Genomic DNA, 13,914 nt, shown 5'->3' with positions numbered 1-13,914 from the left:
ACAATTTTAGTCAAATAAATCAGTAACTTTGTGGAAAGATTTTTCCCCAAAGCAGCTCAAAACTTTTTTCAGACCTGACTGATGATTCCCAAACCAGACGTGCTAAAGGCATTTCTGGTCTCAAAGTCAGGATGGAGAACAAAGAATTAGTCTTGGGTAAGTGTCTAAACAGCCTAGGGGCTCTGCTTGAGAAACCAATCCTTAATGCATCAAATTAACAGTGATGTCTCAACATTTGTTTTGTGATAGGTGATTGGCATCACTGAAAATATTGGGTAATAACATTATAAAATGTACTGTTTCCTGTTGAATACTAGTTGTTGTTGACAAGTTGATCTCATCTACATATACAGACTAGTTGTGTCAGTTATTAGTTATTTCAGAAAGGACTTTTCTAATATCTTTTTTGTGTGTGTGTTCTCTTCTGATGTTAAAAGAAATAACAGGTATTGCTGGAGCTGGTCAAAGTGTGAGAACTGCAACACAAACAAATTTTAACACTGTGATTAGAGAAGGCCTTAATTACTTGCATATTACACAAGTACTTAAAAATTATTCTTACAGATGAAGTCATGAGATCTTGACTGTGTAAAAGATGTGTGTCTTTACCGGTTTCTGCTTGTGGAATAGAATAACTAACTTTTATTTGATTGTTAGGTTTTTTTTCCGAGAAGCCTTGAATATGTACCTTAGAAAATGCTATTGGGAAAATGAATAATCAAACTCACTGTGTTCTAACAAACAGTAAAAATATAAGCAAGTATGGAAATAAGTGAAAAGAGAGTATATCTTCTCAAAAAAGAAAAAAAATAAAATGCTATCAGCAAATCAGAGATGATAAGCAAGGTCAATTAGTATAATTCTTGATTATTTTAACAGTGGATGGATAGTTCACTATGTATTTTTTTTCCAGTCCCAATTATTTAAAATGAATTAGAAAACTGAGAAAATCCCATAAGATTTATTCTTAAAGACAATATACTTACAACTGAATGACAATTTTCTTTTGTATTAAATTATTACAAGAAGTTCAACACCTCAAAGTCACTGCAGAGCAACATGCTTTGTTTTGAGACGGTACATTTTTGTAAATCAAGTGAGTATTTAGACATAAAAACATGGTTGGAAAACTTACTTTAGACAGCTGACCTTTAAAGGGAGAAAAATACTGCATCTTCATCTTTACCATGTTTTTCCCCTAAATTAAATGCTGTCAACTTGTTAGATCTGTAATCAGCAAATGATTCAGAAAACATTACTTTTTACTTTGAATTACAAACATCTTTCAGCTCTTGAGTTTCATGGAGATCTCTAGTTATCATTTTCTTGATCCCATATTTTGGAAAAAAAAAATATATATATATATGCTTAATTTCATTCCAAGTTATGAGATCACTTGGTGATTCATGCACGTAATGAAGAAGAAACTAGTTTCAGATCTTTGCTGAAAATTAATTTTTTATTTGTTACTGTGGACAATTTCTGCCCTTCCCTATGAAAATGTTTTTTACATGCTTTGTCTAACTCAAGAAATGCAAGTTATCTAGCACGGGAACTATCTCTACCTCTATGCATATATAGTCACTAGCATAATGATGTTGTGGTTTCTTTTTGAAGCCTTTAAGCCTTACATTATTAGTACTACATTAAACTAGTGATGAACTAGAGAACAGCAGAAGATGAAGGTAAATAATACGAATGGCTGATGCAGACTGCCAGTATTATTCACGCAGAAAAAAAATCCCCTCAAAAATTCAAGTTTGGAAAACAGGGTGACGAGTTTCTAGAAAAAAACCTTCAGAAGACTAAATGAAGTAATGAACTGCAGAAAAAGCCTTCTCTGCTGGAAATAACAGTATAGAATGTGCTGCTTTAAGACTGCAAGAAAAGTAAAGCAGTACCAATATCATGGCCAGGCCACACATACTGTCACAAGTTTTGAAAACTGATATGAATTAGATGTGTATCTTGATGGGCATCCTAGCTTAGAAGGACAGTATTACTAGTGCCTGTACCTGAAGTATTAGTGGATACCTTGAATTTTATTTTCTAAGTACATAACCTTTGTAGATAAACCTTTTCCTTAAATCTGTAAGGCATTGTTCTAATTAACTACTTAGCTAATCTTATTCTAAACTAAATCGAGTTGTTGGTGCAATTAAGTAATGTTCTGATTTTTATGAATAACGTTGCAGGCTGGATTATTGCAACTAATTATAACAAAGATACTGAAAAAAACACATTCTTTTTAGCAAGAACAAAGCTTTCATGTACACTTTGGTATAGATCAAAGATGTCCTGTGATTATGTCCTGACATTATAAATATGCAAGTATTTGGAAATTTAGCTTTCACAGTATTAAAATTAATAGAAGTTTTTATCTGTATTGTACACTGTGAATATGCTGCTGGCCAATATATGTTCCATTCAAAGTAATTTGAATAAAACATTTTAAGTACGAAAATGCATTGTAACATTTCATTCTATTACCTGACTGTGCTATCCCCTTTTATCTATTATTCTGTTTCAGTCTTTTGTCTTCACATTAGTTTGCTCTTTGGGCTTTAGTTAAAATTTGATTAAATATCATTTTCTATCCACTCTTCTACCTTTGTTCCAAATTTTGTTCAATATGGTTAGTGTAAAAGCAAAATCTTTCAAATCACTGAAATAGAGTTGTTTTTCAAATATTTTTGAAGCGTTTCATCTTTTTATACATCCATAAGGACTCTGCGTGAAAAAAGAAAATATAGTCAATGGAATATATTTTCGTCACAATCTACTTGAAATTTCTAGTAGGTATTCATGAGACTGGAAGCAGTTTAGAGTACTTACTGCAGTTGTAGCAAAGATTTCCTCCATCAAAAATTTATTTGTCGATAAAACATTTGTCAATTTTTTAAAAAAATTTAAAATTATATCCTTGACACATTTTTTAGGCAGTTTGTACAGAAATATATATATATTAAGCTCCCTTAAATTTTCAGGATATCAAGATTTATCATAGAACCATAGAATGGCCTGGGTTGAAAAAGACTACAATGATCATCTAGTTCCAACCCCCCTGCTATGCGCAGGGTCACCAACCAGCAGACCAGGCTGCCCAGAGCCACATCCAGCCTGGCCTTGAATGCCTCCAGGGATGGGGCATCCGCAACCTCCTTGGGCAACCTGTTCCAGTGTGTCACCACCCTCTGTGTGAAAAACTTCCTCCTAATATCTAACCTAAACCTCCCCTGTCTTAGGGAGTCTTAGAAATGTCTCATTCTCCCTTCTCCTATCATTATCCAACCATATGGATCTCATTTAGAGAGATTTTAATTGAATAACTTCATTATATTTTTTATTTGAACTTTCAAATTCTAATGTGACATTTCATTCAAAGCTATCTTCAAAATCCCCTCAGGTGGAAATAAGGTTTTCTTGCTATGGTTAATGTCTTCCACAAACTAAGACTTACACTTCAAGGACTTTCTCTGAATATGATCTATATCATACATCTCTGATCGATTCCAAATTTTAATAGGATAGCACTCAACAGTGCAAATTCCTTACTATTCTATCCATAGTCTCCCAGATACTAGTCCTGGCATATTTCTTTTTAACATCCTAAATATATTTTTCTTGTCCATAATCAACTTCTTTTGTTCAAAAGTTTTAATTGAAGACAAATTCTTTTTAGCTGAAGTCTAAATTATTCACACCAGAGTATCAATATGACGTAGCACCAGTGCAAAATTTACTAATTTCCTCTCTGAAACTGTTCATCACATGGTGACATTTAGGCCACTGATGGGGAGTGTATTCAGCTGGGGTTAGGAATTTTGTTCCAAGTATTTTGTCTTTTATTGGTCATTGTGAAAAGTATCTGCAAGGTATAAGAATTCAGACCAAGTCTCTTTTCCTTTCCAAGAACTGAAAATATTTAATGTCATTGGTATTATCATTGCTAAATATTAATTGAATCAATGAAATGATAATATTCAAACATGAAATACTAGAAAATATTTTCACAACAGTAGGTGTAAAGAATGGTTTTATTCAACAAAAATGTTATTCACAGTAACTGGAACAGCTTCTTTTTTTTTTTTTTAATCTACGACTTTTCAAAACAATGTAATTAAGCATGTAATAAAAAATTATTTTTTCCACCTAAAAATGTTAATAAAAATAATTTTTTCCACCTAAAATGTCAATTAATTGTTTTTGAAAAGCAATTTAATACATTTAAAATTTTCTTCCCCCAAATTACACAGTAATCTACACTAACTAAAATACCAGTACTCTGCAAATATATCCTACCATGCTGTAAATGTCAGAGGACCCCCATTCATATTTTCTCCCAATAAATTAGAAGGACAAACAGTTGCAAGTTCTCAAGCTTTCTAGGATTTCTTTTGTTTCTTTCTTCATCCAACATGACTTATCTGGGTAGGTTTAGAATAAACCACATAGTCCAATATCACAATCTATTTGAAGAAGATCACGACTACTTATACTGCATGCAGAATGTAGGGAATTTACATATATTAGAGGCCCTTCTTGTGTTGTGCTGTAATCAGTACAAATTGTAATAAACATTTCTGTTTTAACCATTTGGACAAATTATCAACAGATGACAAATGAATATATCAAAACACGATACCTGAAGAAAAATCCTACCTCATATTTATAGAGGCATCATAATGTAGGTGTGTCTTTCATATATTTTTTCGGTATTTAGTAAAAGAATATATGTCATACTAAGTCACAGATTTTGTTATCCATTTTAAATATCTCCCTCAGTTGTTTTCTTAAATAAACTATTTTGTGCACAGTTTAAAATTTTAGACTAAGGATTGGAGGCTATATCTGCAATTTTGAGTCCATCGAATGCAAAGGGTGTTTTTTTTCCAATACATTACTACTTCTCCTTGAATGGAAACTACTGTGCTTTCCCATAGGTATTCCATGCCATGACACCATGCAATTAACTGATTGATGGCTGCTAAGGAACTACAGTTGCCAGTGTGCTTGCTTCAGTAGCACATATACCAAAAGCAGCAACCACTCCCCAGAATTGTGGATATCTCCTATAGAGTCAATGGGTTAACTCCATATGGATGTCTTCAGTAGCTCAGAGAGTCTAAAATGGTGATAGATGTTTTCACAAAAAATCGGAATCAAACCCCTGTGTTTGAAATGCATCAGGCAGCAGGGGAAGAGCAAAGAAGGTTGAAAAGAAAAGTAAGTCAGAAAGAGCTGGTAGCCAAAGATTGTTCATGGTTAACTTTATGCTGAAAACCTGCTTGGGCTTCCTGCATTTTAACTAGTGTTCTTGCCCTCTGGGTTATTAAATGTCTCATGGTTGCAGATAAACCAGTTGGACTTCTTTGTCAAAAAGATTCTGAAATCTCTTAGTCTTATTCTGTACTAGAGAATTACACTGAACTACAGAATTAAGAAAAAAAAAAAAAAAAAACCACAATTACAAAGAAGCAAAATTAAAACAGAACAGTGCTGATCAATGTTAAGTCAATGCCATCAGCTGGATATGACCTTTTTTTTTTTACTATTGTGATGACATCTATTCTGCTGGATTAAGATGTTAATGGACTAAATGAATAATAAGTTACTAATGGCTAATGCTGGTGTTCTAATTGTTTTGTATCAAACCATATGTTTGATATCTTTTATTTGGTTTTACATGGCAAGGTTTTGATAGCAGGACTCTGCTCTATGTCAGAGACCCCATGTCAGATCAGAGCTAGTGCCAGCAGATCCAACAGAGACCTGCTGCTGGCCAGAGCTGAGCCATGAGCAAGCTGAAAGTTCTCTGCAGCCCAGGAGAGTCCCATGGAGGTGCAGGTTGTCCCCCTGCAGCCCACGGGCACCACGCTGAGCTGATCTGCATGTCCAGACATTGGAGGATCCCACAGTGCAGCAGTGGATGAGGACTGAAGGAGGACATAGGTGCTTACAGCACAATTTTATTTAGGAGAGAAGGGAATACTTTTTTTAAAAGTGCCCTATCACTTTTAGGAAACATAGCTAATTGTTCTATGCTTAGGTTGAGATATCAGCTCAATCCATTGTCGTGACTTCAAATGAAATAAGAATCTGCACACCAGAGCTTCTCATATTTTATACAGATAAAACTCATCCAATTCTTCTCATATTTAAAATTTTTGACTTTGAGAAGGGAGAAAGAAAACTGTCCTCAGACCTTGAACGCATGCCTTTAAATAAATTCTATTGATGCAAAAGTGAATTTCTGATTCCAGAAGCACTGTTATTTAGTTCTACAACAAATCAAAGTTTGGTGTCTCAACACTCCCAAATTTGGGGATATAAGGTCATTTCTAGTATAATTTTAAGAAGCATGTTATGGCAGTAGCATAAATCCCAGTTAATTAAACTGTACTTGATTTTATATCAGATTCACTCCTTACACAAACATGCATAGGTCAGAGGAATATTTGTTGTTAATTCTCTCTATGAGCCACAGTATGTAAAAAAAAAAAAAAAAAAAAAAAAAAAAAAAAAAAAAAAAAGGACCCCTATGACAAACTTTCAGTTATTTGGGAACACGACAGAATAAATCAAGTGCTGAATTTTTTGGCTTAGCTTTCATGAAACTTCATACTAATGTTTCTAAGCCCAGCATTACTGCTGAGAAGCTTTTTGGGCATGCTGAGAATCGTAGCTTTAAAATATCACAGGAATATGTTGTGTTTTCAGATGCTGTCATATCATGGTTGCCCCTCGAGAAGACAAAAAGAGGGAAGAGCTGTGGCCCCTAGGAGCAAGAGTGGCTTCACACTGATTAACCCTCTCTTAAATCCAGATGTTCTTAGTGATCTCACATTTTTACTTGCGTGCCATGACCTATGGCAGCATTCATCTGCAGCCTTTCCTTTGTGTAGTGAAAGTTCATCTCTGTTGCCCACAGTAGTTAATTCCCATAAAACATGTCAGAAAATCCAGTTACTCAGATCCAGGGTTAAAAGGGTGGCAAAGACACTCTCCTAGAAACATCATTGCTAGGCTGCCTTTGTAAAAAGGAATAGCCCTCTGGGTTGAGGATATTGAAGCAGGAAGGGGATTTGGGAAAAAAAAAAACAGTGCTATCAGAGGCCATTTTATAACCATTTCATTACACTGTTTATAGTTCCAGGGAATGATAGTGGACTAAGAACAGAAAATCCAAGTTATGTTTGATTATCCAGGCAGGGTTACAAGTGTTTTTATATCTCACAGTGTAATTTTATTTTGAGCTCCATTTTTCATGCAGAATTCCTTCTTGGTCCTCAACAAGGTACTTATTTGTGAATAAAATAAATTTGCCAGTCTCTTCATGCAGTTGTTTAATCAGCTGGTTACTAGCACTCTGAATCAACTAATATACTGGAAATGCAAACTTGTGGTGAAACCAGCCTAAGAAAAAAAGCAAATAAACAATATGATTAAAGAGAAGGAAATATGTAATTGTTATTTCAAAACCTTTTCTTGCTTTGTGGCTAACCAGACTTCCCTCACAGATTCTGTAATGTCTTGTAATAAGAATGGTCAAGCATTCTAAACTACAGTGTAATTTTAGAAGGCAAAATATAAGTCTCTGGAAATTATTCTTATATTATGCTAAACGGATGGTACAACTGTCCTTTAGCTTTATCTGACTTTAGACATTCAGGATTTCTAGAACTTTCTGTAAAGACCACAGATGAAGGTTCATTCTATCCTCTTTCTACCTGGGTAAAAAGTCATTTTGATTATTCACAGAGAAAAGTTATCAGTCCTTTCATACAACAACAATACATTATATTTGCACCTAATCAGAGGTAGTGGTGGGGTTTTACATTTGTTTGATTGTTGTATGTTTTGTTGTTTCATTTTGTTTTCAATGGTTGCTCTGCTTTGTCTTTTAAAATATAAACAGATATAAGGGCCGTATATTTTCTTGTTGCTGTTGTAGCACAAAGAAGAAATTTTGGAGTTTTTTCAGAACATGAAGCAATCTATTTGCAGCAAGTTGTTTGGTTTTAATGGGTTACGTTTCTGAAACTTCCATCCATTCCTTTACTATTTCATTTTTAAATAGCTGAAAAGCTCAGACCTTAGACAACTGTGCTTTAGTGAAAACATAGGACTTTATTTTTTAATATATTGCAGTGAAAAATTACAATAATTAACACCTGTGCAATCTCAAGTAATATATTAAGGGTTCAGTTTCTGAACACAGTTCAATTATTCTGCTATGCATTCTGCCTGCATTTCAGACACTTAGATATATAAACGTGCATAAAATTGGCTTTGCAATTTTGTTGGCAGAAACCTAAACCTAAGTACGTGTAGAACCTATTTTGTCCCTTTTTGTATTTATGGGCTTTGTCTCATTTTGTGAGTTTATATAGTGTAGCAGACATTTGCAAGTATTCTCAATTATTTTTAACAAGTATTCATTGTACAGTGCATGAGACTATTACTGTTGGTAAGGTAATGTTGATCTAAATGCAGAAAACATTCTGCTTTGATTCAATTTCCATGTGTGCTGGGATTCTTTTTGAGAATAACATAATTAGGAGGAGGATATTCCCATCCTTTGCCAGAAGGTATCCAAGAGCATTATTGTGTGCAACATAGCTATGTCAGTCCCATATCCTTTTTGAGAGCTCCTTTCCTTTATATGAAGCTTACTAACTTGGTTAGCTCGAAGAACTCTGCTGAGAATGTCCTGAGGATTCAAATGCTTTATCAACCAAGATTTGCTACAAGCAATTGCCAGATGCAGAAGAACTGTACCCCAGCGGTCCTGACTTGTAGCTGCTTTGTTTTGTAACTACTTGTTGTATCCTTGGTAACCAACCACATGGAAGAAAAATGCTAGAATCACCTGAGTAACCATGGAAACACAAACACTTAGGAGTAATTGGATAATCTGACCTTACCTACATGACACAGGAGATGCTTTCTGTTTAATACCTGGAGATACCACCTTGAAGTTAATCTTTTGGAACAAGTAATGGCTTACCAACGTAAAGCGGGAAACAAAACACATATACAAAACACTCAGCGGAAAATAAGATTCTCTCTATGCTTTTCCTTTCTGATTACATTTAAATTAAGGAAACAAAATTCTGTTGTCTTCTATGCCTCATCAGCTAACAGTAGAGCATGTGCTCATTCCTGTACAACAGCTTATACTGCCAGTTCACTGCAAGGAATGGGGGTACGTTCCTGAAACATGCCACATACAGCAGCATGTAGGTACCGGAGCAAATGCAGCCCATGACTATACCTCTGGAAGATAAAAGGACTGTGCATTATGGGGATAATCTTTAGTCTGAATGTGTTCTAGATACATCCAAATCGTGGTTGAAAAGGGCAGTGTACTGCTGGGCATGTCATGACAAAATATCCAAAGTAGATCAGTTTGTACTGGATGAACATGTGTACATCTTACATACATACATATTCTGTGATTTCCAGGAGTAAACTTTTCTGCCCCCCAGCATTGTTTTTGTTGCTGCTCAAAAAACCACAGCTTCCTACACAGTGAAAATGGAAAAAGTTTTGAGGTCATATCATGTTTGATTCTCTACTTTGACAGTTAAATAGATACGCAAGATGTCACAAAGAAGTCAGAGCATCTCTACTTCACATTATGTAACTTACCCATTTTCTTGATCATCTCTGAGATATAAGTGCCTTAGAAACATTCTGGTTTGCTAAGATAAAAACAATTGATTTTTTATTGATTTGGGAGAATTCTTTATTCTGTTCATTGGTAGCCAGAGAAATTTCCCTTGAGTAAATGGGGTGAGCTGAAGCATCCTTAATGTTTTGTGTTACCAATATTTGGTCACACTACTGAGCAGCTGGAAACGAAATTGAGCTTTTCAGCTGCAAGTAAAACCATTCACAATACTGATGTTTAAAAATACAACTTTGTGGCTGTATATTCCAATGATAATAATTTAAAAACAAACAAGCAACAACAAAAACCCACATTTTTCTTTTTATTCTAATTGGCCTAACATTATTGTGAAACTCCTTGACAACAAATTCAGAATTTATGTATTAAGTACTGAATTTGTACTGACCTGGAAACCTGGAATTTGTACCAACCTTTGAAACAAACTACTCTCTTCGAAGTAAACTAAAGAAGTTCCCAAGGGATCTTTCATAATGAAAAATGAACATGTCTGTTTCTGCATTGAATAAGCAGCTCATACTAAGTCTGAAAAATGTGAGAGGAGAGTCCAAGGGATGAAATCTGAAACTCCTCCCTCCCCCCCCACCAACCTTCCCTTCAAACTCTCTGGTCTTTACTGCTAGCAACCCACTTCCATTGCTCCACTGAAGCACTGTGACTGTAGATCACACTATGAGGTTGAAATCTTTGTTCAAACTGCTAGCAGAGATTTTGGTTTTGTTAAGGTTCTCCTACAGTGTGCTCTGGCAAAAACACTTTTCCTTGTATATCGTGCATCTCTGTAATCCCACATCACTCACACAGTCCCTGCATTTTCCTCTGTCTGGACTTGTTGCTTGTGAATCTGGGGGAGTTCTGTGTACAGATGTGGAAAAAGTAGAGGCTGATCCTCTCCCTCTGCTCTGCACTGGTGAAGCCACATCTATAGTTCTGTGTGCAGTTCTGGGCTCTGTAGTTCTAGGAAGACAGAGAACTTCTAGAGAGAGTCCAGTGGAGGGCTGCAAGGATGATTAAGTGCCTGGAGCACTTATGCAGAAAGGCTGAGAGAGCTGGGACTGTTCAGCCTGGAGAAGACAGAGAGAATGTTATCAATGCTTCAAAATATCTTAAGGGTGGGTGCCACGTGAATGGGTCCAGGCTGTTTTCAGTGGTGCCCAGTGACAGTACAAGGTACAAATTGGAAATCAGGAAGTTGCATGCAAACATACGGAAAAACTTATTTTCTTTGAAGGTTGCAGAGCACTGGCACAGGCTGCCCAGAGAGTCTGTGATATCTTCTCTAGAGATATTAAAAACCACCTTGATGCTTACCTCTGCAACCTGCTCTAGGGACCTGCTATAGCAGGGAGTTGGACTAGATGATCTCCAGAAATCTCTTCCAGCCCCTACCATTTTGTGATTCTGTGATTCTTCACCTTTAATTCTCATGCTGCACATTTTGTAAGGAACTAGAATCCTTCTGCTGACTCTGGTGGGAGGACATGAGAGGGACCAAGAAGAACATCATAAGGTTATCACAGTGAATTTGCAATTAAGTTTTAGGTATGCAAAACTTCCTCTGCCTTATGGTGGACAGACCATATGAAGCTGATGTAAGAGTATGGTGCATAAATAACTTAGTATTTGTGTAAACAGATAATATCTGTGTAAACAGATATTCTGTGGTAAGGGTTTGTGTGTCGCCTTATAATTTGTGGAAAATTCAAGGTGCATCAGCTGTCCTTTCTTGGAGCATTCTTTAATTTAGATCCATGATAAATTGCACCAAAGGTTGTTTTGTGAAACATTCAACTGCTATTTCTTAGAGGTAGTCTGTGAGATTTTCTAGTTTAATGCTCTAAAGCACCAAGGATACCTTAAAGTAAATAAAAATACTACAAGAGCGAAAGTTCTCTTTCAGTAAGAATGAAAAGTAAAGATCTAGACCAATTGCTAAATTTTACCTTTGATTGCAAAATTTCCTTTAGATTTTTTTAATACATTGCAGAAACATCTATGAATGTATGGATTTGCTTTACTTTTGTAGGTTTTGCATCATTCAAGGAGACAGAAACACCTTTTTAATGCTGGTGGTCACTCTTTAAGACTTGTGATTTGGGCAGATTTTGCACTTTTGAACTGATCTTTCAGAGCTGAGTTATGTTTTTAAAATATTTTAAAATGGGTCAACAGTTCCTAAGACTCTTGAGTCTTTCATAGTTTTAAATGAAATTTGGAAGATTAACTAACCTCTCTCATTAGCTCCTCTAGTTAACACCTCCCAAGTGCTGACAGCTGTAAATTTCTGGAGAAAAAAAAATCCAGTGACTTAGTGTTCCAGTGTTTAGCAGCCAGATTCCCTGGTGAGTTAATTCTTTGTACTTTCATGGACTTTTACATTGACTTCACAGTGGCATGTCTGAGCTGCAACACTGTTACATTTCAAATATTTTATCTGAGAATGATTTTGATTTATTTGTGTCCTATGGAGACTCAGTCTGGATTAGGACACCGACCAATTCCAGAGAGAGAAATAGGAGGCTGTGAATTGTCGCAGAAACCTGGGGTAAATGAATACTGGGCATAAATATTCACTGTTCTTGTACCTGTATGGTGTTGGTGCTTAAGTAGAGGGCCTCCTGCCAAGCTTGAATCTATCTCTGTCTCTAATGGATTGTAAAGTACTGGTATTGCAACAATTAAAAACTTACAGTAGCTGAATTAGCACCTTGTTCTCTGGACAATCATACTCTGGCACAGGGAGCAGGAAAAGCCAGCCAATTGGCTAGTAAGGTATATGGGAGTAGAAGAATCATGTTTTGCGGTGTTTGGGTGGTCATAATTATGACTAATTGAGCAGAAAACTGAAATGCTGGTGATGATATCTGTGGCATTAAAACCGAGAGATTTTAATATGGATGTTAGTGAGCTTGGAAGAAGGTTCTTCACTACTTTGTTGAAAGTTATTTGTTATTCTGCTATTCCCTTCCATCATTAAAGAAGAAAACATTGATGCATTTGACAAAGACCTCTCCTTTCTCCTGCAATTGCCTCTCAATAGATAATTGAAATAAATAACTTGAAAACTGGAAATGTAAAGCATTAACTGGTCTAAATGATCAAAATACTATATGCAATTTATTTGTTTATATTAACATCAGGATTATATCACTAGTAATTAACTAAAAGAGGAAGGAAAATAAGTTTTCTCATTATCAACGCCCTCTCTATTTTTTGTGTGTTTCCTTCAAACACTGCTTAAGGGCTCACAGGTAAATACAAAGATTCAAATATAATATGTGAGAAAAGAAACGTAGTCTAAATCAGTAATCTGCATTCATCAAGAGCAAATACTTTTGAGAGACAAAACAGGAACAGGAAGGACTCTTTTCTGCAAATTCTCTGATGTTTGTAATAAATACAGTAGTAAACTTTTCAGAGATGTCCTGAAAACTGAAAGAAAACTATTGTAGAGGAAAAAGAGTGAGAAACTACTTTGGTTCTGATTGAGACATCTCACTGTGTTCCAGCGTTTAAAGCATAGACAGGTAGTTTTTGCCCATTTTCCCCAGCTATCTCCTCTGTTACTCATAGATTCTTCATCTCCTTGAGCATACTTTGTCAAATACACTTTAAAAAAAGAACTGCTGAGGACAAGGAACTAGGAGGATGAGGGAAATATTAACATGAATTAGCAAATATCCCACATCTAACAAATGGTGAAAGGACCAGAAAATAATTATTTTATGCATGGAACTGCATATCTGGAGAAGAGGAGGTTCAGGGGAGATCTTATCTCTACAATTACCTGAAGGGAGGTTGTAGTGAGGTGGGAGTTGACCTCTTCTCCCACATAGCTAACAATAGGATGAGAGGGAATGGCCTCAAGTTGCACCAGGGGAGATCCAGGTTGGATGTTAGGAAATACTTTTTCTCCAAAGGAGAAGGTCCAGTGCTGGCAAAGGCTGCTCAGGGGAGGTGGTGGAGTCACCATCCCTGGATGTGTTCAAGAAACATTTAGGTGTTGTACTGAGGGACAAGATTTAGTAGGAAATATTGGTAACAGGCAGATGGTTGGCCTGGATGATCTTAGAATCTTTTCTTGGTGAGTCTTGGTGATTCTATGATTCTATTATATCACTATTAGGTTTGTTGGTTTTGGTGTTTTTTTTTTCAAATCATTAGGTTGCATAATTTTTAGTAGCAGAGTTGGGCAATATTATTTCATTTCTGTGAAATGA

The 13,914-nt window shown here is 35.7% G+C and overlaps 1 long non-coding RNA gene across 1 annotated transcript; it reads right to left on the bottom strand.

The window, feature by feature from the left end:
* Positions 1 to 7,223: 7,223 nt before the first annotated feature.
* On the bottom strand, positions 7,224 to 8,836 carry LOC149918514 (uncharacterized). The gene is made up of 2 exons (XR_016465536.1): positions 8,681 to 8,836; positions 7,224 to 7,416 (listed from the first exon to the last, which is right to left on the bottom strand). It is a non-coding gene; the product is annotated as an uncharacterized LOC149918514 (long non-coding RNA).
* Positions 8,837 to 13,914: the final 5,078 nt, after the last annotated feature.

The sequence above is a fragment of the Phasianus colchicus genome, chromosome 3, assembly GCF_987193195.1.
Source record: "Phasianus colchicus chromosome 3, bPhaCol1.hap1.1, whole genome shotgun sequence".
In the NCBI taxonomy this organism is placed as follows: Eukaryota; Metazoa; Chordata; class Aves; order Galliformes; family Phasianidae; genus Phasianus; species Phasianus colchicus.
This window is presented reverse-complemented; position numbering and strand designations above follow the sequence as displayed.